Below are 22,973 nucleotides of genomic sequence, written 5' to 3' on the forward strand. Positions count from 1 at the left end.
TGTCAGGAGAAGGTACATTGGGGATGTGAACATTAGGTAAAATTTGAAGTGTTAGAATGATACAGGCATATAAAAGCAGGGAAAGACCATTCCAAGAGCAAGTATCTTATTCAAAGCCCTTATGACAGGTTCCTATTAGATTTTTAAAGGATCACTGTGCTATGAAGAGAATGCAGAGGAGATGAAAAGAAGGGAAAGCCACGTAGAAAGTCATCCAGTCCAGGCAGGAGACCATAGAATGGAAATGGAAAGAAGTATATGAAATGTAAGTATTTATTAAGTATCGAGTATGTTAGTTGTCAGATAATAAATGTTTTTTGATTTAATATCTATTTTATGAATTTATTCAGTATTTAAGCTTTAAGAAATTAAGACATCTTTGGAGTAGGTTTTGAGTAATTGCCTTTTATTTTTGTCACCATATCTGCCTGTTAAAGTTTTCCAATTCCAAATTGTCCAATAAAATTTTCCCTGTATTCTCAGACAAATTAATCTGTTTCTACAGTTATAGCAAATCTGGCCTAGTACCAATGTACCATTTATCATTGTCTACCTTAGATGAGATATTTGTGTTCATCTGCCCAATTAAAGTATGGGTACAGTGAAGGTTGGTTATTGTTTTTGAACTCTGATACAATGGGTTATACATAGGAGACATTAAATTATGTTGGTTGAGTGGAATGAATGCTGTGAAAAACTGGGAAAAACCAGTCTTTGTGTGCCCGTGGCTGATTCATGTCAACGTTTGGCAAAAACCACTACAATATTGTAAAGTAATTAGCCTCTAATTAAAATAAGTTAATTAAAAAAAAACTTTGCTTTGACTCAGTCAGAAATAATCTCCCAGTAGACATGAAATTTTTATACTTATTTGAAGTTAAAGATTATTTTGAAAAGGCAGTGTTTTAAAACATGTTTCAATCTCAGATATACTAAACACAGGTTTCATTAGTGTAGTTTTTGATGATGCATTTTATGGAGCTAAGGGAACATGTATTTTCATTTCTCTTTGATGCTTAGCTAGGAGTGGAATTGCTGGACCATAGGGTAAGGTTCAGAGAAGGCAATGGCACCCCACTCCAGTACTCTTGCCTGGAGAATCCCATGGACAGAGGAGCCTGGTAGGCTGCAGTCCATGGGGTTGCTAAGAGTCAGACACGACTGAGCGACTTCACTTTCACTTTTCACTTTCATGTATTGGAGAAGGACATGGCAACCCACTCCAGTGTTCTTGCCTGGAGAATCCCAGGGACGGGGGAGCCTGGTGGGCTGCCGTCTCTGGGGTCGCACGGAGTCGGACACGACTGAAGCGACTTAGCAGCAGCAGCAGCAGCAGCAGGGTAAGGTTATGTTTAACTGTCTCAGAAACTACCTAAACTTTCTCCAGAGATGTTTACTATTTTATGTTCTCAGCAGTTATGTATGAAAATTCATTCTTCTCCACATTTTTATTAACTTTTGCTATGCCAGTTATTTAAAAATTTTCAGGCTTTTTAGAAGGTAGGAAGTGCTATCTCACCAAAGTTTCAGTCTGAAGTTTCCTGATGACTAATGATACAGAATACTTCATCATATCCTTATTAATCATTCACTTATCTCCCTTTTTGAAGTATTTCAGTCCTTTACCAAATTAAATTTTTTCCAGCTATTTTGAGATGTAATTGACATATAATTTTGTGTAAATTAAAAGAGTAAAACATGGTGATTTGATGCACATATATATGGCAAAATGATTACCACAGTGAAGTTAACACATCTATCACCCTCATATCACGTAATTACCAATTTTTGTTGCTATGGTGGTGAGAACATTTAAAATCTACTTCCTGAGCAACGTGCAAGTATACAGAACAGTATTGTTAACTATAGTGACTGTACTGTATATTATATAATATACACTGTAATATACACACTGTATTGTATCAAAGATAATAAATTCATATTTTAACTCAAAATTTGTACCCTTTGACCAACATCTCTCCATTTCCCCCACCCACCAGCCCCTAGAAACAAAACATCTACTCTATTTCTATGAGGTCAGTTCTTTTGATTCCACATTTAAGTGAGATCGTATAGTATTTGCCTTTCTCTGTCTGACATTTCTTTTAGCATAATGCACTCAAGGTCCATCCATATTGTTATAAATGACAGGATTTTGCTATTTTATGGCTGCATAAATATTTATATGTATTATATATAGGGGGGCTTAGCAGGTGGTGCTAGTGATAAAGAACCTGCCTGCGCATAGGAGACATAAGAGACACGAATTTGATCTCTGGGTCAGAAGATCCCCTGGAAAAGGGCACGGCAACCCATTCCAGTATTCTTGCCTGGAGAATGCCATGGACAGAGGAGCCTGGCAGACTGTAGTCCATGGGGTCGCAGAGTCGGACATGATAGAAATGACTTAGCACACACATTATATTCAGGTAATTATAGGTAAAATATATATATATACATGTATTCTATTATATATAGGTATGTTATATATGTATATATGTATGTGTGTATATATATATCAAGGAATGAATGGCGGAAGAAATGTTATATATATAATAATTGTGATTATATTATATATTACATATTTATAGATTTATTTTTATAAATATAATTTATACAATTATATATTATATAATTTTATATGTTATAAATACATCATATATATAATATATATATGGTATATATGTATCATATATATATATATAAAACATTTTCTTCAGTCAGCCATTCATCCCTTGATAGACACTTACGTTATTTCACTTCTCGGCTACAGTGAATACTGCTGCAGTGAGTGAGCATAGGAGTGCAAAGTTCTCTTTGAGGTAGTGATATCTTGTCCCTTGGATATATATTAATGCCAGGAACTAAGATCATATGGTAATTCTGTTTGCAAATTTTTTGAGGAAACTCCATACTGTTTTCCATAGTGGCTATACCAGTTTACATTGCCACCAACAGTGCAAAAGAGTTCCTTTAACTCCACATTTTCCTTAGCACTTATCTCTTGTCTTTTTGAGAATAGCCATTCTAAGCGATATGATATCTTATTGTAGGTTTGATTACATCTCCCTGATAATTAGTGATGTTTACTACCTTTTCTTGCACTTGTTGGCCTATATGTTCTCTTTGAAAAACATCTATTCAGTTTCTTTGCCTGATTTTTAATGAGATTATTTTGGATTTTTGCTATTGATTTGTATACGCTCTTTATATTTTTGGATATTAACCTCTTATCAGACTTATGACTTGCAAATATTTCTCCCCATCCTGCAATTTGCCTTTTCATTTTGTTGATTCTTTTCCTGTATAGCAACTTTTTTACTTTGATGGAATCCCACTTGATTTTTGCTTTTATTACTTGGGCTTTTGGTATCATAGCCAAAATTTCATTGCCAAGACGAATGTCAGGGAGTTTTCCTTTAGGTTTTCTTTAGAGTTTTATGTTTTTCAGGCCTTACATTTAAGTATCTAGTTAATTTTTGTGAGTGGTGTAAGATAGGGTTTAATTTCATTTTTTTTTTTATGTGGGTATCCCTTCACTAATTTTTTTTTAAGAAGAAAAAACTTTATTTCAACCAGATTCAGTGGTATGCATGCTATAGCAAAGGCTGACTGTAGCAATCTCTTTTAAAACCTGCACTGATGTATAAATTAGACATTATTTGGGAATGATTAATTTCTGGTAAAATGTAGATTCAATCTAACATTACACCAATTTTTACATTTATTGTAGACCCTTTTAGTACTAGAGGTTAAATTTTCATCACCAAAAAATGAGACTAACCTCATAGCTACTACTAAGGTAATGAGCTGTGAAATTAATTCCCCACTATTGCTTTGAAAATGTACCCCGAGGTTGTTAAGAGAAATTCTGGCCTCACCCAAATCTGTTATTAATTCTTCAGTCATCTCTACTATTGGCTTGGCTGTCACTCCTCTTCTTTTTGACCCCAACCAATTAAATGCCAGTGTTTCTCCACTTTTTAAATAAGGGCATTTTTTTCCCCTCCCACTTCTGTGCTCACAGGACTAGTCAATTCTGCCCAAATCAGGCCTGACTGCACTGTCTTCCTCCTGTAGACAGGGATCCTGTGTTCACCACACGTACTTCATGTTTAGACAGCCTTCGCACTTTTGGTGCTTCCTCGTCTTCTTCAGTGCCTATATGTAGAAGCCGTCTGAACAGGTCATTTCCAATTCTGTGACGATCTCAGGTAAAGCTTCCACTTCTCCAAGTACCTGCCCCACCATTCTATCGGTCTGGCACAAAGCGGGGTCAATTTTTGTTCCAACTTCAGTAAGACCTCCAGGAGCACCATATAGAAGATCACCGTCCCTTTACTAAATTAAAAAATAACTGTGCTGTATATCTTTTTATTATTTAATTGTAGGTGTTCTTTATATAAATAATATATGTATCATATATATCATTATACATAATAACATAGGTGTAAACATCTTGATCCCCTTCTCCCAATCACCCCGTTCACTTCTGACAACCACCAATCCGTTCTCTTTATATCTCATATATATATATCCATATATATATATGGATATGCTAAACACTTCTATTATATAGTTTTCTGATGGAAGTGATATCTTGCATATTTTTACTATGTACATTTTAAATTTCTTTTATTACTGAAGTATAGTTGAGAAGGAACATTAATTTTCAGAGTACAACATAATAATTTGACATTTGTATACATTGTGAAATGATTACCAAAATAAGTCTACTTACCCCCTGTCACCATAGAAAGTTTCAGAAACAATTTTTTCTTGTAATGAGAACTCTTAAGATTTGCTTTCTTAGCAGGTTTCAGTTCTGCAATAAAGTATTATTAACTATAGTCACCACGCTGTACATTATATTCCTATGACAATTATTTTATAATTGGAAGTTTGTAACTCTTGATCCCCTTCACCCATTTCTCCCAACCACCCCTGCCACTCTGGCAACCACCGATCTGTTCTCTTTATCTATGAGTTTTGCTTGTTGCACTTTTTAGAAGTGAAACATATAAATGTTTTTAGAGGTCTACTTTAGAAGTCCACATATAAATGAAATCATATAGTTTCTGTCTTTCTCTGATTATTTCATGAAATATAATACTTTCTAGATCCATCCATGTTCTCTCAAAAGGCAAGATTTCTTTCTTATGGCCAAATAGTATTCCACTGTGTGTATACACACACATAGACACAGCCCTCCACTTTTCCCTATCCATTCATCCATCAGTGGACACGTGGGTTGTTTCCATTTTGTGACTTGTAAATACTGCTACAGTGAACTTAGGGATGCATATACCTTTTTGAGTCGGTGTTTTCATTTGCTTTGAACAGCCAGAATTGGAATTGCTGGGTCCATATGGTAAATCCATTTTGAATTTTTTGAGGAATCTCCATACCAGTTTCCATAGTGGCTGTACCAAATTAAATTCCCATAAACAATCCACAAACGTTTCTTTTCTACATCCTTTTCAGAATCTATCTCTTGTTTTAATAACAGCCGTTCTGACACATGTGGGGTGATAACATTGTGATTCGATTTGCATTTCCCTGATGATTAGTGGTGTTGAACATCTTTCCATGTGCCTATTGGCCACCTGTACATTTTCTTTGGAAAAATGTTTATTCAGATCCTCTGCCCATTTTTAGTCAGATGGTTAGTTTATTACTGAGTTGTATGAGTTCTTTCTTTATTTTGGTTAGTAACTCTATCAGACATATCATTTGCAAATATCTTCTTCCATTCAGTAGATTGCATTTTTACTTTGTTGATGATTTCCTTCACTGTATGGAAAGATTTTTGGTTTGATGTGGCCTATTTGTTTATTTTTGCTTATGTTTCCATTGCTTCTGGATTCATATCCCAAATTTTATATACAGATCCTAATTTATATATACATATACATAAACATATGTGTGTTATGTATATATATAACTTAACTATATATATATATAAAATTAAGACCAAGGTTGGTCATGAGTGTACTGCTTATGTTTTCTTCTAGGAGTTTTACAGTTTCTGGTCTTTCATTCATTTTGAGTTAATTTTTTGGTATAGTGTAAGATGGCGGCCCAGCTTTCCCAACATTATTTGTTGAAAAACTGTCTTTTACCCATGTATATTGCTTCCTTTGACATAAACTAGTTGACTATATGGTATTGATTTATTTCTGGGCTTTCTATTCTATTCCGTTTATCTATATGTCTGTCTTTATGCCAGTGCCATACTATTTTGGTTTGTAGTATAATTAGAAATTGGGAAGTGTGATACCTAATGCTTTGCTCTTCTTTCTCACAATGGCTTTAGCTACCTGGGATCTTTTTTGGTTCTGTACAGATTTCAGAATTGACTTTCTATTTCTGGGGAAAATGCCATTGGACTTCTGATGGGGATTGTATTGAATTTGTAGATTGCTTTGGGTAGTTTGTACATTTTACCAATATTTATTCTTCCAGCACGTGAACAAAGAATATCTTTCCATTTATCTGTGTATTTTAAAATTCCTTTCACTAATGTACTTTTCAGTGTATAGGTCCTTCATCTCCTTGGTTAAGTTCATTCCCAGGTATTTTATTCTTCTGATGTAATCAAAGGTATTTTGTAAAGGAGATTGTTTTCTTAATTTCTTTTTCTGATAATTTGTTGTTAGTCTAGAAAAATACAACTTATTTTTGTATATTGTATTTGTACCTTGAAACTTTACCAAATTTGTTTAAATGCATTTACTAGTTTTAGCAGTTTTTTGGTGGTTTTTAGGGTTTACTAAAGGAGTTCGTCAAGGCTGTATATTGTCACCCTGTTTATTTAACTTATATACAGAGTACATCATGAGAAACGCTGGACTGGAAGAAACACAAGCTGGAATCAAGATTGCCGGGAGAAATATCAATAACCTCAGATATGCAGATGACACCACCCTTATGGCAGAAAGTGAAGAGGAACTCAAAAGCCTCTTGATGAAAGTGAAAATGGAGAGTGAAAAGGTGGGCTTAAAGCTCAACATTCAGAAAACAAAGATCATGGCATCTGGTCCCATCACTTCATGGGAAATAGATGGGGAAACAGTGGAAACAGTGTCAGACTTTATTTTTCTGGGCTCCAAAATCACTACAGATGGTGACTGCAGCCATGAAATTAAAAGACACTTACTCCTTGGAAGAAAAGTTATGAGCAACCTAGATAGCATATTTCAAAGCAGAGACATTACTTTGCCAACAAAGGTCCGTCTAGTCAAGGCTATGGTTTTTCCAGTGGTCATGTATGGATGTGAGAGTTGGACTGTGAAGAAGGCTGAGCGCCAAAGAATTGATGCTTTTAAACTGTGGTGTTGGAGAAGACGCTTTTTTTTTTTTTACTTTTATGCTCATTTTATTATTTTTTTTTAATTTTATTTTATTTTTAAACTTTACATAATTGTATTAGTTTTGCCAAATATCAAAATGAATCCACCACAGGTATACATGTGTTCCCCATCCTGAAAGAGTCCCTTGGACTTCAAGGAGATCCAACCAGTCCATTCTGAAGGAGATCAGCCCTGGGATTTCTTTGGAAGGAATGATGCTAAAGCTGAAACTCCAGTACTTTGGCCACTTTGTGCGAAGAGTTGACTCCTTGGAAAAGACTCTGATGCTGGGAGGGATTGGGGGCAGGAGGAGAAGGGGACGACAGAGGATGAGATGGCTGGATGGCATCACTGACTCGATGGATGTGAGTCTGAGTGAACTCCGGGAGTTGGTGATGGACAGGGAGGCCTGGCGTGCTGCGATTCATGGGGTCGCAAAGAGTTGGGCACGACTGAGCGACTGATCTGATCTGATCTATAAAATAATGTTGTCCACAAATAGTGACAGTTTTACCTCTTCCTTTCCAATTTGGATGCCTTTTATTTTTCCTGCCTAATTGCTAGCAATTTCACTACTGCTGCTGGTGTTTAGTTGCTAGGTTGTGTTGGACTCTTTGCGACCTCATGAAGTACAGCCTGCCAGGCTCCTCTGTCCATGGGCTTTCCCAGGCAAGAATACTGGAGTGGGTTGCCATTTCCTTCTCCAGTGGATCGTCCCAACCCAGGGATCAACACAACCCAGGGACTGAACTCGTCTCCTGTGCATCTCTTGCATTGGCAGGTAGAGTCTTTATACTGCTCCACCAGGGAATGTTGAATAAGAATGTGTTAAGGCCCACTACTACTATTTATTGATGTCAGCTATTCCCTTTAGGTCCATTAATATTTGCTTATGGGTTTAGGTACTCCTAGGTTGGATGAATAAATATTTACAAATATTACATCATCTTGTTGAATACCTTCTCCACTCCTTCGCATTCAGTCTGTGTGTCCTTCTATCTGAAATGAGTCTCTTGTAAGCATATATGTGGGTCTTGTCTTTTAATCCATTCAGCCACTCTGTCTTTTGATTGGAATATTTATTTACATCTAAAGTCATTGTTGATAGACATGTACTTATTGCAGTTTTGTTAACTGTTTTCTGGCTATTTCTGGCTAATTCTCTGTTCCTTTCTTCTTGATTTCTTTCCTTGTGGTTTGATGACTTTATAAAGTGTTATGCTTAGATTCCTTTCACACTATCTTTTGGGTATCTGTGTTTTTGTTTGGTGGTTATCATGAGACTCAGATATAACAGGGTGTATATGTAACAATCTATTGTAAGTTGATAGCAAGTTAAGTTTGAATGTATTCTAAAACTTAGCTTATTACTACCCTTCCTGTTGTATTTTCGATTTCATATATTTATTTATTGGCTGTGCTGTAGGGAACGAGGAATCTTAGTTCTCTAAACAGGGATTAAACACATGCTCTCCGTAGTGGAATTATGGAGTCCTAACCAGTGGACCACCACGGAATTCTCAGTGTTGTATTTTAAAGCTTTTAACTTTGTGTATCCCTTATTTAACCATTGTGGTTATTTTTACCTCTTTTGTCTCTATCCTTCATGCTGGTTTTATAAGTAATTGATCCATTATCTTTACTACATTTTTTACCTTTACCAGTGAGATTTTTTATTATATTTTCTTGCTACTAATTAGAACCCTTTTTAGCCTAAAGAGTTTCCTTTAACACATTATCGACTGGGGGATTTTGCAGAAACTAACTCCAGTGGCCAGCGATTTGTTATGTAAGCGAATATTGAAACACCCACACTGAGTAAGTATCAACAACTTTTTGTGCACTTAATGTATTTATTTGAAGTTTTGCACATGTCTCACTAAAGCATTCTAATATTTAGAATGTGATGGGAAATACAGCAGGCACCTGTGTGGAGGGAATCAGAACATGTATTACAAATATACCACGTTTCACTGTGCCTTCCCCTGGAAGAGCAGACTCTACACTTTCCTGCAGAATTTTTTTAAAGTTGTGTGGGTATTATTGCCTCTAGGACATGTTCTTTTATATTACCTGATCATCAACAAGGTGGCTCTAGGCTTTCCTGGTGGCTCAGACAGTAAAGCGTCTGCCTACAATGTGGGAGACCCAGGTTCGATCCCTGGGTTGGGAAGATCCTCTGGAAGGAAATGGCAACCCACTCCAGTACTCTTGCCTGGAAAATCCCATGGACTGAGGAGCCTGGTAGGCTACAGTCTATGGGGTCGCAAAGAGTCGGACACAACTGAGCGACTTCACTTTCACTTTCTTCTAGAAACAGCATGAGAGACCAGGTGCAGGACTACCACTACATTGACCAGAATGGTCAGTTCACCCCTTCTCTCACTACTGCTAACAAAAATTGCTTGTAAGTCATTTTATTCTGTGCTTTAAAGCTACAATACATTTTAAACACATTAAATAAACTGCAATTACTTAGTTAGAAACCCATTTTCGAATTTTCTGGAGGATATTGAAGTTTGCCAGATATTGGATTGGATCCATCAACTCCTTTCATATATTTATTATACTCTAATATACAAGTGAGGTTAGTTATCTGATAGCCAGTCCTCCTGTCTTCTTTTCCTGTAGATGCTATAGAGTTGTCATGAATAGTTGTCACCATGAGAAGTTGTCTTTCCATATAAAAAGAACCATTTCTCCCTTCTGTAAGAATGTCATTTCTCCCCTCTGTAGATTTTTAGATTCCTCCTTTAATTGGTTTGGTAGACCACAATTCTCTCTGATAGTCCCACAAACTCTGGTTTTATATTTCAGATGTGAACACACTATTGCAATACTTGTCTTGATAAATACAGTTCCATGAACGGAGATAAGGCTGTAGGGCTGATAATATTGTTTTCCTGCAGTTCTTTCCTTCACCTCTGTAAATCTCAAGGTTGCATATATATCCCGTTTCCATATTTTCTAAGTTTTCCAGGATTATGTGTTTTGAATCTGAATTGTCCTCTCCACTTTATCATTGCCTCATCAAATGATTGCTCATGTTTGGGTAAATGAATCAATCAAAATTTTGGTAGAAAATAATTCAAAAGAGGTTTAACTTTTGAAATTCTGTCTGCAGGAAGTGGAGTCCCCAAGTTATTGTTAAAGTGAAGAAATGCCATTTTTGTTTGAAGGTTTTTCTCATTATAATCTTTGGAAAGATGTGTGTTTCAAGTGAGGGATCAGTCGACTGATAGTCTTTCCAGTGTGACTTTATCTGTCCCATAAAAATTATTAATCCAAGAAACTTCTTCATGTTACTACTAGTTACATTCAATCCATTTAAAAACTGTATCATACTTTTTATATAATTTATCATTCTGTTGATGATACAAGTTTGTTTGAGTAGTGACCAACTTGAAAAATTCATTGCCAAAAATTGCTATTTCACTAACACTTTGCAGGTTATTACATTCAATAATTATATAACTGTTCCTGAAACACCTGTAAAACATTCCAATTTTCATGAAATGTTGTCTTCAATCCACTCATCTATAGAAGCAAAGGAGCATTCTCCAGCACTGTGAGTTTTATTTTCACTTTCCATATTAGAATCAATCACTATTTCTTTTGTCTTTTTGTTGGTCTTATATTCACATTGTCTGAATCAGAACTATATTCTGAAGAACTATCATATTCTGAGACACTAGTATATATGTCAGATATTAGATAAAGCGTCTGCATAAAATTCACTCAAATTCTTCACTCAAAATTTTGTGATGCATCATTTTTGAAAATTTTATGTTAATATATGTGTTTATAATATACACAAGTTTGGGACAAAAACCTAACAGCTCAAAATGTGGATGATAATGACAATCATAAGTCATATAATGAACCATTGCTCAGTTTTAAGGTCTAACAACTTTACATGGTGATGTTAATTGTTTCATGCTCTAAAACATATTGATACATCTCCAGTCAATGATCAGGTAACAAAAAATGTATTAATATGTCTCTGGTCAATAATGTGTTTAACATTTCCTGCAAGACTGTTTTAGTGGTAATGAACTCTTTTAGTTTTTGTTTGTCTAGAAAGCTCTTTATCACTTCTTCAAATTTGAATGATAACCTTGCAGGCAGAGTGTTCTTGGTTCAAGGTTTGCCCTTTCATCTTTTAAATATATGGTTCCACTCCCTTCTGGTCTGCAGAGTGTCTACTGAAAAATCAGTTGATAGCCTTATAGGAGTTCCTTTGTACGTTATTTGCTGCTTTTCCTTTACTATGTTTAATATTCTGTCTTAACTTTTGCCATTTTGATTACAAATACATCTTGGTGTGGAAGTTCTTCCTTGGGTTCATCCTACATGGGACCCTCTGACTGTCTCCTTTCCCAGGTTAGGGAACTTTTCACCTATTACGTTTTAAATATAATTCTCAGCCCCTTTCTCTCTCCTCCCTCTGGGATCATTATCTGCTGATGGATGGGTCTGTGTCCCTACCTAGTTATTTGGCCTAAAGCATCCTAGCACCGGCACCTACAAGCTATTGGGTGGGGCCAGGTCTTGTCACTAATGAACTAGAGGGAGGATCCTACAATGGCATCTGCCAGCAGTGGCTTCCACGGGGTAGAATGAGCTCCAAATATGGCTGCTGCCATCTATCCACGTCCCTGGTGTGAGCTGCACCTACCCTATACCTCTTCAAGAGACACTCCAAAACCAGGTAGATCTGACTCAGGTGTCTATCAAATTACTTTGCACTGAGTCCTGGTGAGCATGAGATTTGTGTGCACTCTCAGAATGAAGTCTCCATTTTCTGAGGTCCTATGGGACTCCTGAAATTGAGCCCCACAGGTCTTCAAAACCAAATGCTTCAGGAGCTTGTCCTCCCAGTGCCAGACCTCTGGGCTGGGAAGCCAGATGTGGGTTCGGAGCTTTCACTCCTCTTGGAAAAACTCTGCAACATAAATATTTTCCAGCTTGTGGGCTGTGCACCCAGGGGTATGGGACTTGATTATATCATGAGTCCACCCATTTTTCCTATATTTAGTTGTAAAAGATATTTTCTGGTAGGTTTTGGTCTTTTTCATAGATAGCTGTTCTGAAGATAATTGTAGATTTGGCATGCTTGTGAAAGGAGAGAGATTCAGAGTCTTTTTACTCCATTAACATGGCTGATCTCCAGGTCTGCTTTTTTCCCAACAATGTTGTGTAGCTTTCATTGTAGAAGTTTTGAACATATACTGTTAAATCTATGACTAGAAGTGAAAGTGAAAGTGTTAGTCACTCAGTAGTGTCCAACTTGTTTGCAACCCCACGGACTGTAGCATGCCAGGCTCCATGGGATTTCATAGGCAAGAATACAGGAGTGGGTTGCCATGGCCTCCTCCAGGGGATCTTCCCAACCCACGGATAGAACCTGGGTCTCCTGCATTGCATGCAGACTCTACTGTCTGAGCCACCAGGTAAGCCCAAAACTTATGACTAAGCACTTTTAAGGCTATAGTTCATTTTTCTATTTAAAAATTATCTCCAGGATCTGTATTGATGTCCCCTTTATTACTGATACTGCTATTTGTGTTCTTATTCTTTATCTCTTTCCTCATCATTCTAGGTATAGGTTAATCAAGTATATTAATCTACTGGAGAATTAACTTTTGTGTTTTTTTATTTTTAGTTTCTCTTTGTAATATTTATATTCTTTTACCTACTTTCAGTTTAATTTTGAAATATCTATTTAAAATTCTCTCCTCCCATCCCTTTCCCATCAGATGAGAAGTTGTTTGAGGACAGGGACAATATTTCATGCTTGACATATTAAACCTCAACATATATTTTTAAAATCAGTTATGGAAACAGATGTAAAGGTTCCAGTTCTGCAGCATTTCGTCAGCTTAATATTTGTATTAGTTATCTTGCTGAATAATAAATTACCCTGAAGGTTCTTATCTGATGAGGAAAGGGAATAAATATAAGAAAATGATTTAAAATAAAAATCTATTTTAAATGATGGAGTATAATAATGTAGAAGACACAGAGAAGAGGGACCAGCCAGACTGTATCAAATTTAAGTCTCTAGATTTTGGACAAATAAATTTCTCTGAGCTTCAGTTTCCTCATCAGAAAATATGGTAACACTACCACTGAAAGGGTTGTAGGATTAAATGAAAGAACACATAAAACAGCTGTAACCGTATTTGTGTGCCTAGCACATATTAGGAGCTCAATAGATGCTATTCATGTCCATATTTGAAAAAAATGCTTTCAGAGTACGGTTGTTGAATGTGGAAATAAATACTATGCATAGCACAGGACACAGTTTATTTCAGTTCCACCCAGAGTATTGTTGTTTTTTAGTCACTCGGTTGTGCCTGACTCTTGCAACACCATGGACTATATAGCCTGCCTGGCTCCTCACTGAAGTGGGTCACCATTACCATCTCCAACCCAGAGTATTAACTGCCCTATCAGTAGAATCAATAAATTATGTTATGTTTATAGAAGGCAGAAGAAATCTATATACTTCTGCGGGTACTAATTTTTGCTTAAAAAGTTAAAATCTACATCTTGTTTCTCCAACTGAAGATTGGTTTTGTTTTGTTTTTTTGCAAAAAGCCCATCTGAGTTAGTGCAGTATTAAAGGGAGATGGAAAAGAAAGCCAAGATGGGGCACATGAAACAACCTTGGACCTCTGTATTCAAGAGAGTAGGGTAAAAGCTAGTACCTGGATCAGGAATTTCAGATTCTTTGTACAATATCTGAGTGCCCACCAAATGGGAGAATCAGGTAGTTTGTTTCTAAGGAATTTAAATATGTATGTATGTATATATCAGATCACTCACTCAGTCGTGGCCGACTCTTTGCGAACCCAAGGACTGCAGCACGCCAGGCTTCCCTATCCATCACCAACTCCAAGAGCCTACTCAAACTCATGTCCATTGAGTCAGTGATGCCATCCAACTGTCTCATCCTCTGTTGTCCCCTTCTCCTCCTGCTTTCAATCTTTCCCAGCATTAGGGTATTTTCAGTTGAGTCAGATGGCCAAAGTATTGGAATTTCAGCTTTAGCATCAGTCCCTCCAATGAATATTCAGGATTGATTTCCTTTAGGAGGGACTGGTTGGATCTCCTTGCTGTCCAAAGGGCTCTCAAGAGTCTTCTCCAACACCACAGTTCAAAAACATCAATTCTTTGGCACTCAGCTTTCTTTACAGTCCAACTCTCACATCCATACTTGACTACTGGAAAAACCATAGCTTTGACTAGACGGACCTTTGTTGGCAGAGTAATATCTCTGCTTTTTAATATGCTGTCTAAGTTGGTCATAACTTTCCTTCCAAGGAGTAAGCGTCTTTTAATTTCATGGCTGCAGTCACCATCTGTAGTGATTTTGGAGCCCAAGGAAAGAGTCTGTCTGTCAAGAATGGAAACCATTGTTTCCCCATCTATTTACCAGGAAGTGATGGGACCAGATGCCGTGATCTTAGTTTTCTGAATGTTGAGTTTTAAGCCAACTTTTTCACTCTTTCACTTTCATCAAAAGGCTCTTTAGTTCTTCACTTTCTGCCATAAGGGTGGTGTCATCTGCATATCTGGTTTCCCTGATAACTCAATTGGTGTGTGTATATATATGTGTGTATATGCATACACACATCTATATAATGGTTCCCTAACATAAAATTTATTAAAAACTCATATTTCTATGTGTTCACATCAATTATGATTTTCCTAGAATTTGATAAATACTCATCACCATGAATATTACTAAAGACATGGAGAGATATATCCTCATAAGTCTTATTTCTGCTCACATTTTCTGAAAAACGTGTGTCTATGGATAACTTCAAGTGAGAGAAGTACAATCCTTCCATAAGCAACAGTGATATCTACCACAAATGAAAAAAAAATCTAGGTTGGCCAAAAAGTTCATTTGGGTTTTCCAGTACTACATTATGAAAAACCCAAACAAACTTCTTGGCCAACCCAATATTTTGGAATGAATAGAAAATGTATAGCCATTAATCACATGGCTAATGCTTTCTACTTACAGGTCTTCAAGCTTTAGAATACAGGCTGAAAAACTGTGATATAAATTCATTCAAACCCATATTTTCTTGACTACACATCAATGTTTCTAAGTTTTTTATACACATTCGCTCATTTATCTCTCAAGATAATCTGAAGAGGTCAGTATTTTCATCCCTACTTATAGATGAGGAAGTTAAGATAAAGATGTATCTTAACTGTTGTAACTAAACTATATATTAATGTGTTTGCCCAATAGCACACAACTGGGATTTGTACCCAGTCAGCCTGATTCCAGAATCCCTACTCTTAACCAGTATACACAGACATAGACACAGTATTGAGGCAGAGTTTCAGACAGAGAGGGCCCTTAAAAACTAGTGTGCCAGGCTTCCAGTGGGATTATTCCATAAGTACTCATCAATCAGAAAATTTCAATACTGCACATTAGGAAACGAGTGTCCTATTAATTTTTTTTTTGCTATGTTTCCACATATGATACTAACCTATAATTTCTGTGCTCAGTGTTTGACCTTTGTCCAGCAAGTTCTGACCAAAAAAATCAAGAATGTATTATTTTGCTCTTTCAAAAAAATGTTAACTTTGCGTGGTTACATGGGACAAAAAGAATGAAATACACAAATCAGTTATATGTTTCATTGACTCCTTTGTCCTATAGGATAGCCTTCTATGGTTTGATATTGTGCACCGTCATACTAATAGCAAGTAAGAATTAATTGATAAAGAAGATAAAACTGGAAAAAGTAAGTAATTTCTTATTTTCTGAAAATAAGTTAACTTCCTCAATTCTGCTTTTTCAGGAACCAAATTCTGATGACATATCGTGTGCCACCTTCTACCTAAATGACTTGATCATCTATAATAGGGGTTGTCAAATGATAGCTTGCAAGTCAATTCTGGCCTGCTATCTATTTTTATATAAAAAAAGTTTCCATTGAAACACAGTCATGCCTCTTCATTTATATATTGTCTGTGGCTGCATTTGCACTGCAAAGGCAGAGTTCAGTAGTTGTGACAGACATTCTGGTCCACAAAGCCCATATTATCTACTCTGTAGCCATTTTCAGAAAAAAGAATACAACCTTTAGTCTATGAAGATGATACCTGTCCTTACACCATGGATGATAAGTAAGCTATTTAAAAGTTCTTTATCCTGTGGTCAATATCTTGTTTCATTTCGCAAATGACTACTCATGCTCGGAGAAGGATCGACGAAAAATACAGTGATTTGAAACTCCTAGCCCCAGTAGATCATGAAAGCCCATATCCATAACAAAGTTGACCTCACTCATCAATAATGACAATCAATATAAAACTGACTTTTAAGCTCCTCTGTTGTATGGTGTTCTGTGAAGCATAGCCTATTCCTGCTTTATAGTAGTTCACAATCTAAGACACATGATAACTAAAACAGCATATTATAATGAACATGCTAAAATTAATAACTAAGTTGCTAATAATGAAAGAGGAAATCAGAATTTCTTTTTGACCAGAAAGTTTTGATATTTTCCATGAAAATTTGATGGAAAATTACAAATAGCAAAACTTAAAATTGTACTGAAACTTGCTTACCAGGAACTTGTGTCAGCAGAGAGGTCATCCTATTTAATTTTGGGGGTGAAGTGAGATGAATACTGTAGACATTCTTTAACAGTTGTAAGCCAGGCATAATTAAGGAGACAAAATATTGATTTGCAGAGTTAAACAGAGTTGATGTTTAATGTTATTATTTTGCTCTGAGTTCAACATGCCAGCTGGCTTGAACTGTGGGTGACCTACACAATTAAAACAACACAAATAAAAGACTTGAGGATTTACTTATCTGGCTTCCTATTCCTTTTTATGTTGTCCAAATTATAACCCTACCATCATCACTGCAAAATAAATCAAGCAGAAATTCCTATTAATGTAATGAATATTTTATATCTTTTTATAAGGCCATTGCTGTATCTTCTGCAAATATGAGTAAATTGATGAAGCAAGTCACTAAAAATGGTATGTCCTATTAACTAATTAGATGATCAGAAAGAGAAGAAAATTGAATATTTAAAGTTTTATAAACTATTATTTTAGCCATTTAACTGAACTGGTAAATTTCCATTCAAGGCAATAATATAAAAAATGGAATTTATTTTGTATTATGAAAAATTTCAAAAAATTGAACAAAAATGAATATCCACCATCAGGATAGAGCAGCTAGTACTAACAGGCATTTGCTTGCTTTATCTCTGCTGCTGCTGCTGCTAAATCACTTCAGTCATGTCCGACTCTGTGTGACCCCATAGACGGCAGCCCACCAGGCTCCCCCGTCCCTGGGATTCTCCAGGCAAGAACACTGGAGTGGATTGCCATTTCCTTCTCCAATGCATGAAAGTGAAAAGTGAAAGTGAAGTCGCTCAGTAGTCTCCGACTCTTAGCGACCCCATGGACTGCAGCCCACCAGGCTCCTCCGTCCATGGGATTTTCCAGGCAAGAGTACTGGAGTGGGGTGCCATCGCCTTCTCCGTGCTTTATCTCTAGTATTTGTAAATCTAGCATAGTGTCCTAGCTTTTAATTTACTGATGTATTTAATCTCATTGTCTCTCAAAAAGTCCAAGTCTGTTTTCTCATAGATTATACTAAATTTTGAGTATATAACTTTCTTTTGATGGTTTTACCTTTTCTATCTCTCTATCCTCTATTTCTAGAGAACTCAAAGCTTGGTCTATATTCAGAATAAACATTTTGGAAAACAATTTCATTGGTGATGCTGTGTGCCTTATTCTGCATCATATCAAGAAGCACACAATGTCAGGTCATCCATCCCAGTACTGGTGATGCTAAGTGTAATCACCCAGTTGATTTGATGAGCACCAGACCTCCCCATTATATGGTTGTGCTTTTCTTTGGTAACACACATTTATCTTCTATCCCAGCAACATTTTATCTAATGGTTTTAGCCTTTATAAAGGAACTCTGCCTGAATTACTGATTTTATAAGGTGAGAACTGATTTTTTTTCTAATACATTTATTCTTTCTATGTTCATTAACTGATAAGGAAAAAAAAAAAAAAAAAAAACGCGTGTTTCGTCCTAACAATTGCTCACCACCTTCCCTTTAATGACCAACTGTCAGAGTAAGGAACTGGTGTAATAGTAAGATATATTCCAGTTTATCCAGGACAGTCCTGATTATGTCACTTGTAGAAATACTGCTGTGCTCCCATTCATGGATTTCCTAGGTCAGCACTGGTAAGTAAGGAACTCACCTGCTAATACAGGAGATGTAAGAGTGGAGGGTTCAATCCCTGGGTCAGGAAGATCCCCGGGAGGAGGAAATGACAACCCACTCCACTATTCTTGCCTGGAGAATCCCATGGACAGAGGAGCTTCGCAGGCTATAGTCCATAGTCTCAAAAAGGGTCACACACAACTGACGTGACAACACAAACACACACTCCCATTCATATAATTTAACAGATTAAACGATAAATCATAAGGACATTCCATGTATTAGTCACCTTGGATTGCTCTCTCAAAATCTCAATCTCTCATTTTGACAATCCTAAATGTTAGTTTATTCAGTGTTTCACAATTTATATCTAAATCTTTTGATATCTAAATCTTTTTTATGAAAACACAATAATTATACCTTTTGATACTCAAATCTCAATACTCAAGCATTCAAAACTGACTAGTGTTTAAATTTCTTAAAAATGCTTCCGTGTCCTTTTGACATAACTCCAGTTTTGATTAAATATTTGCTTTATGACATAATAAGCGATTATAGCATTACCTTGTATTTTCTGTGCTCCAGATCTGAATTCAACAATTTCCTCAAAGATCTCTGATTTCTTTTACTAGGAATTGGTAGCAGAAACTGGTCAAGAGTATTCTTTTTTACTGAGGTGTTATTGCTCTCAGAATAGTTCAGTGGATAAATCTAGGGTATATATATAAAGATATACAAACTTTATATTTTTATTATTTCCAATTCAAATAGAACATTAAAGTGATTTTCCTAATTACTTTGAATTTTTAATATATATTTCATTCTGAAATCCTTGGTTTATAATTAGCACATTTACTTTATTTTATGATATGCATAAAATGGTTACAAAATAAAATTTCATTATGTTTACCAACAAAATTCTGAATATGGTTTAAAATTACTTGATTTCTCTTTTCCTTTGTGGATATGAACTTACGATGTATAGTTAGAGTACTAGATCAAAAGTAATTTAAACATTTGTGTGGCAAAAAGTACAAGTAGAGAGAAATAATGAATATGAAAAACAATGCAGTTTCTGTCACAAGCAAATGGTTAATATCCCAGACCTACTAGATATATGGGGCTTCCCTCATAGCTCAGTTGGTAAAGAATCTGCCTGCAGTGCAGGAGCCCTGGGTTCGACTCCTGGGTTGGGAAGATCCCTTGGAGAAAGAATTGGCAACCCACTCCAGTATTCTTGCCTGGAGAATCCCATGGACAGTGGAGCCTGGTGGGCTACAGTCCATGAGGTTGCAAGAGTCAGACAAGACTTAGTGACTAAACCACTACTAGATGTATTAAAAAAACAATGAAAACATGGTAGAGATATTAAGTTAACCTACCTAATAAACGCAAGTAAATCTTAATATATGAAAACAGGCTTAAGTTGATCATAATAAGTTAAGTGGAATTTAAAACTATTTAGGTATAAACCTTGAGTTACCTCTACACTGATAAAAATCCAAAAATTTGACAACATAATCTACTGGCAAGGCTGTAGGTATAGACAATCGCATATATTGCTGGCAACAATGTAAAATAGTATAATTCTTCATGGGGAAGATGATGTGGATGCCTTGGGTCGGGGGACACCATTTTCTGTCTACCACACAAGGTCATAAAATAAGTAGATTAATAACAAATTTGAGGGAATTGAAGTCATATAGAATATATTCTGATATTAATAGAAATAAAAATCAAAAGATTACTGAAAATTCCTCAACTACTTAAATAATGAACATATTTCTAAACTGTCTTTAGGTCAAAGAAGAAGTCACACGTAAAATTAGAAAATATTTGGGACAACAATCATTCAAAATTTGTGAGTTATAGCTTTAAAGCATAATTACAGAGAAATTGACATCTTTTAAGCTTCTATTAATAATTTGGAAGAGTACACAATTAACAGTTTGTTTCTATCATAAGCTAAGAAAAAAACAAGTGAATAAAACCTACATTAAGTTAAAGCAAGTAAATAATAATGAAAACAAATCTAACAAAGAAAACAGGAACAATAGAGAGCAACAAAATTCAAAGCTGATTTTTTGAAAAGGTCAAATAGTATAATTCTTTTATCAACTTCTAGTAGATGGATCAAGGAAAAAAGAATACATAAATTATCAATATCAAGAATAAAATAAGAAATGTCATTATTAATCTGACAGTCATTAAAAGAATAATAAGGGAATATAATGAACATTTTGTTCCAATAAGATTGAGAACTTAAATAGATTGAATAAATTCCTTGAAGGGCATAAATTAGAATTCAGAGAAAAAGATAAATGTATATTTATAAAGTTTAATTTCTTAAAAACTCACCTAAAAGAATACTAGGCTCAGATGGGTTCAGAGGAGAATTCTATTGAATTTTTAAGGAATAATAATCCTGCACAATTATTTTAGAAAATAGAGGAATATGCAACACTTTCCAAAGTACTCTGAGTCCAGCATTAGCCTGATACTATAATATATCCAGAGAAAAACATTGTAAGAAGAAAAACCTAGGGAACAATATCCCAAAACTGGACTCAAACAATCCTCAACCAAATACTAAAAACCAAATCAAGTAATACAAAAAGCAAATTATACACAATGATCAAGTGGTATTAATTGGATTGCAAGGTTGCTTTAACCTTCTGCAAACAGTATAATTCTCCATGTAATGGAGAAAAACATATGAACATCACAATAGATATATTAAAACATTTTACAAAATGCATCACCCATTAGAAACTCTCAGCTAAGTGTAAATACTAAGGCAACAATATGAAATATTCAGCTGACATGGTATTTGCTGAGAAAGGTTAGTTTCCTGTTCTAAGAGTGGGAATAAAGGAAGAAAGTGACGCACGCTTACGATATTGTCCGTTGTGTTGCATCCTGTACAATAAAGCAGAAGAGGCAAACACACACACACACACATATGCAGGAAAGAAAGACAACTTTTGTTTGGATAGCATCATGATGTACATAGAAGTTCCTAAGGACACTACCGAAAAAAAAACAACAAAAAAAAACCATTACCTAACTAGTAAGTGAATCTAGCAGCATCCCATGACAGAAGAGCAGTATACCAAAATCAATTGTGCTTCTAGCTACTGGCAATGAAAAATTACGTTATCAAAAATACAAAATGCTTGGAGATGATCTGAATAACATGTACAATATCTGTACAGTGAAAACTATCTAAGATTGCTGAATGAAGTTAAAGAAATAAATAATGGAGCTACAAAATGTTGATGAATTTAAAGACAATATTATTTTAAGGTATTGATTCTCCCTAAATTTATAATGTATTTATAATACAACACTCATTAAAAAAAAACAGACATTTAAAAAGATATGGTCAAACTTATTCTGCAGCTTATATGAAATACAAAAAATAGAGAAATCTTATAATAAAAGAATGTATCTAGAGAACTTAATACTCCCTGATTCCAAAACTTACTTAAAATCTACAGTGATCAAGCTATTAATAATATGAAATTGGCATAAAAATACAGATTTAGATCAATGGAACAGAATTAAACGGATATACGGTTATATGGTCAATTAATTTTTGACAAGTTACCAAGAGGATTCAGTGGGGTGAAATAGTCTTCTCAATAAATGGTGCTGGGGTAACTGGATATCTGTACAGAAAAGGGGGCTTTAGCATTTTCCTCACCCTACACACAAAATTTGATTCAAAATGGATTATAGAACTTTAAAAAGTTAAAACCCTAAAACTTCTAGCAAAAAAACATGAGAAATCCTTTATGACTTTGGGTAAGGCACATTTGCACTGATAGGACACAAAATATATGAATCACAAAAGAAATATATTTTATAATTGAAGTTTACCAAAATTTAAAACTTTTGCTTGTGAGAAATTACCATTAAGAAAATTAAATGACAAGTCAAAGATGGGGAGAAAATATTTGAAAAAAAATATGTTAATAATGACTCGGACTCAGCATACTAATAAATCTTACAACTCAATGGTAAGACAACCAAATAGCCCACCAGGCTCCTCTGTCCATGGGAATATCTGCCCTGTGACAATTTTGAGGGATGGGATGGGGAAGGTTTAAGACGGAGGGGACATATGTATGCATATGGCTGATTCGTGTTCATGGATGGCAGAAACCATCACAATATTGTAAAGCAATTATCCTCCAATTAAAAATTAAATTAAAAAATAAAATAGTCAAAGAGAGATCATAAAAAATAATACCAGAGTGGATTGCCACGCCTTCCTCCAGGGGATCTTCCTGACCCAGGGATCAAACCTGCATCTCTTACATCTCCTGCATTGGTAGGTGGGTTCCTTACCACTAGCGCTACCTGAGAAGCA

At 35.5% G+C, this 22,973-nt stretch overlaps 1 long non-coding RNA gene across 21 annotated transcripts in view; it reads left to right on the forward strand.

The window, feature by feature from the left end:
* LOC147343064 (uncharacterized) overlaps positions 1-18,346 on the forward strand; it is a 163,791-nt gene extending 145,445 nt beyond the window's left edge. For 2 of the 21 annotated variants that reach the window (XR_015156940.1, XR_015156935.1), the window contains 3 exons: positions 129-265; positions 16,045-16,129; positions 17,644-18,336. This is a non-coding gene — a long non-coding RNA (uncharacterized LOC147343064). Of the gene's footprint in view, positions 1-128; positions 266-6,829; positions 8,397-16,044; positions 16,130-16,186; positions 16,327-17,643 lie in introns of those variants that run through there. The other 19 variants (XR_015156944.1, XR_015156947.1, XR_015156942.1 and 16 more) reach the window with 18 other exon arrangements.
* Positions 18,347-22,973: the final 4,627 nt, after the last annotated feature.

The sequence above is a fragment of the Bos grunniens genome, chromosome 28 (assembly GCF_055505025.1).
Source record: "Bos grunniens cultivar Pamir isolate PY7600 chromosome 28, Bosgru_T2T1.0, whole genome shotgun sequence".
Taxonomy (NCBI): Eukaryota; Metazoa; Chordata; class Mammalia; order Artiodactyla; family Bovidae; genus Bos; species Bos grunniens.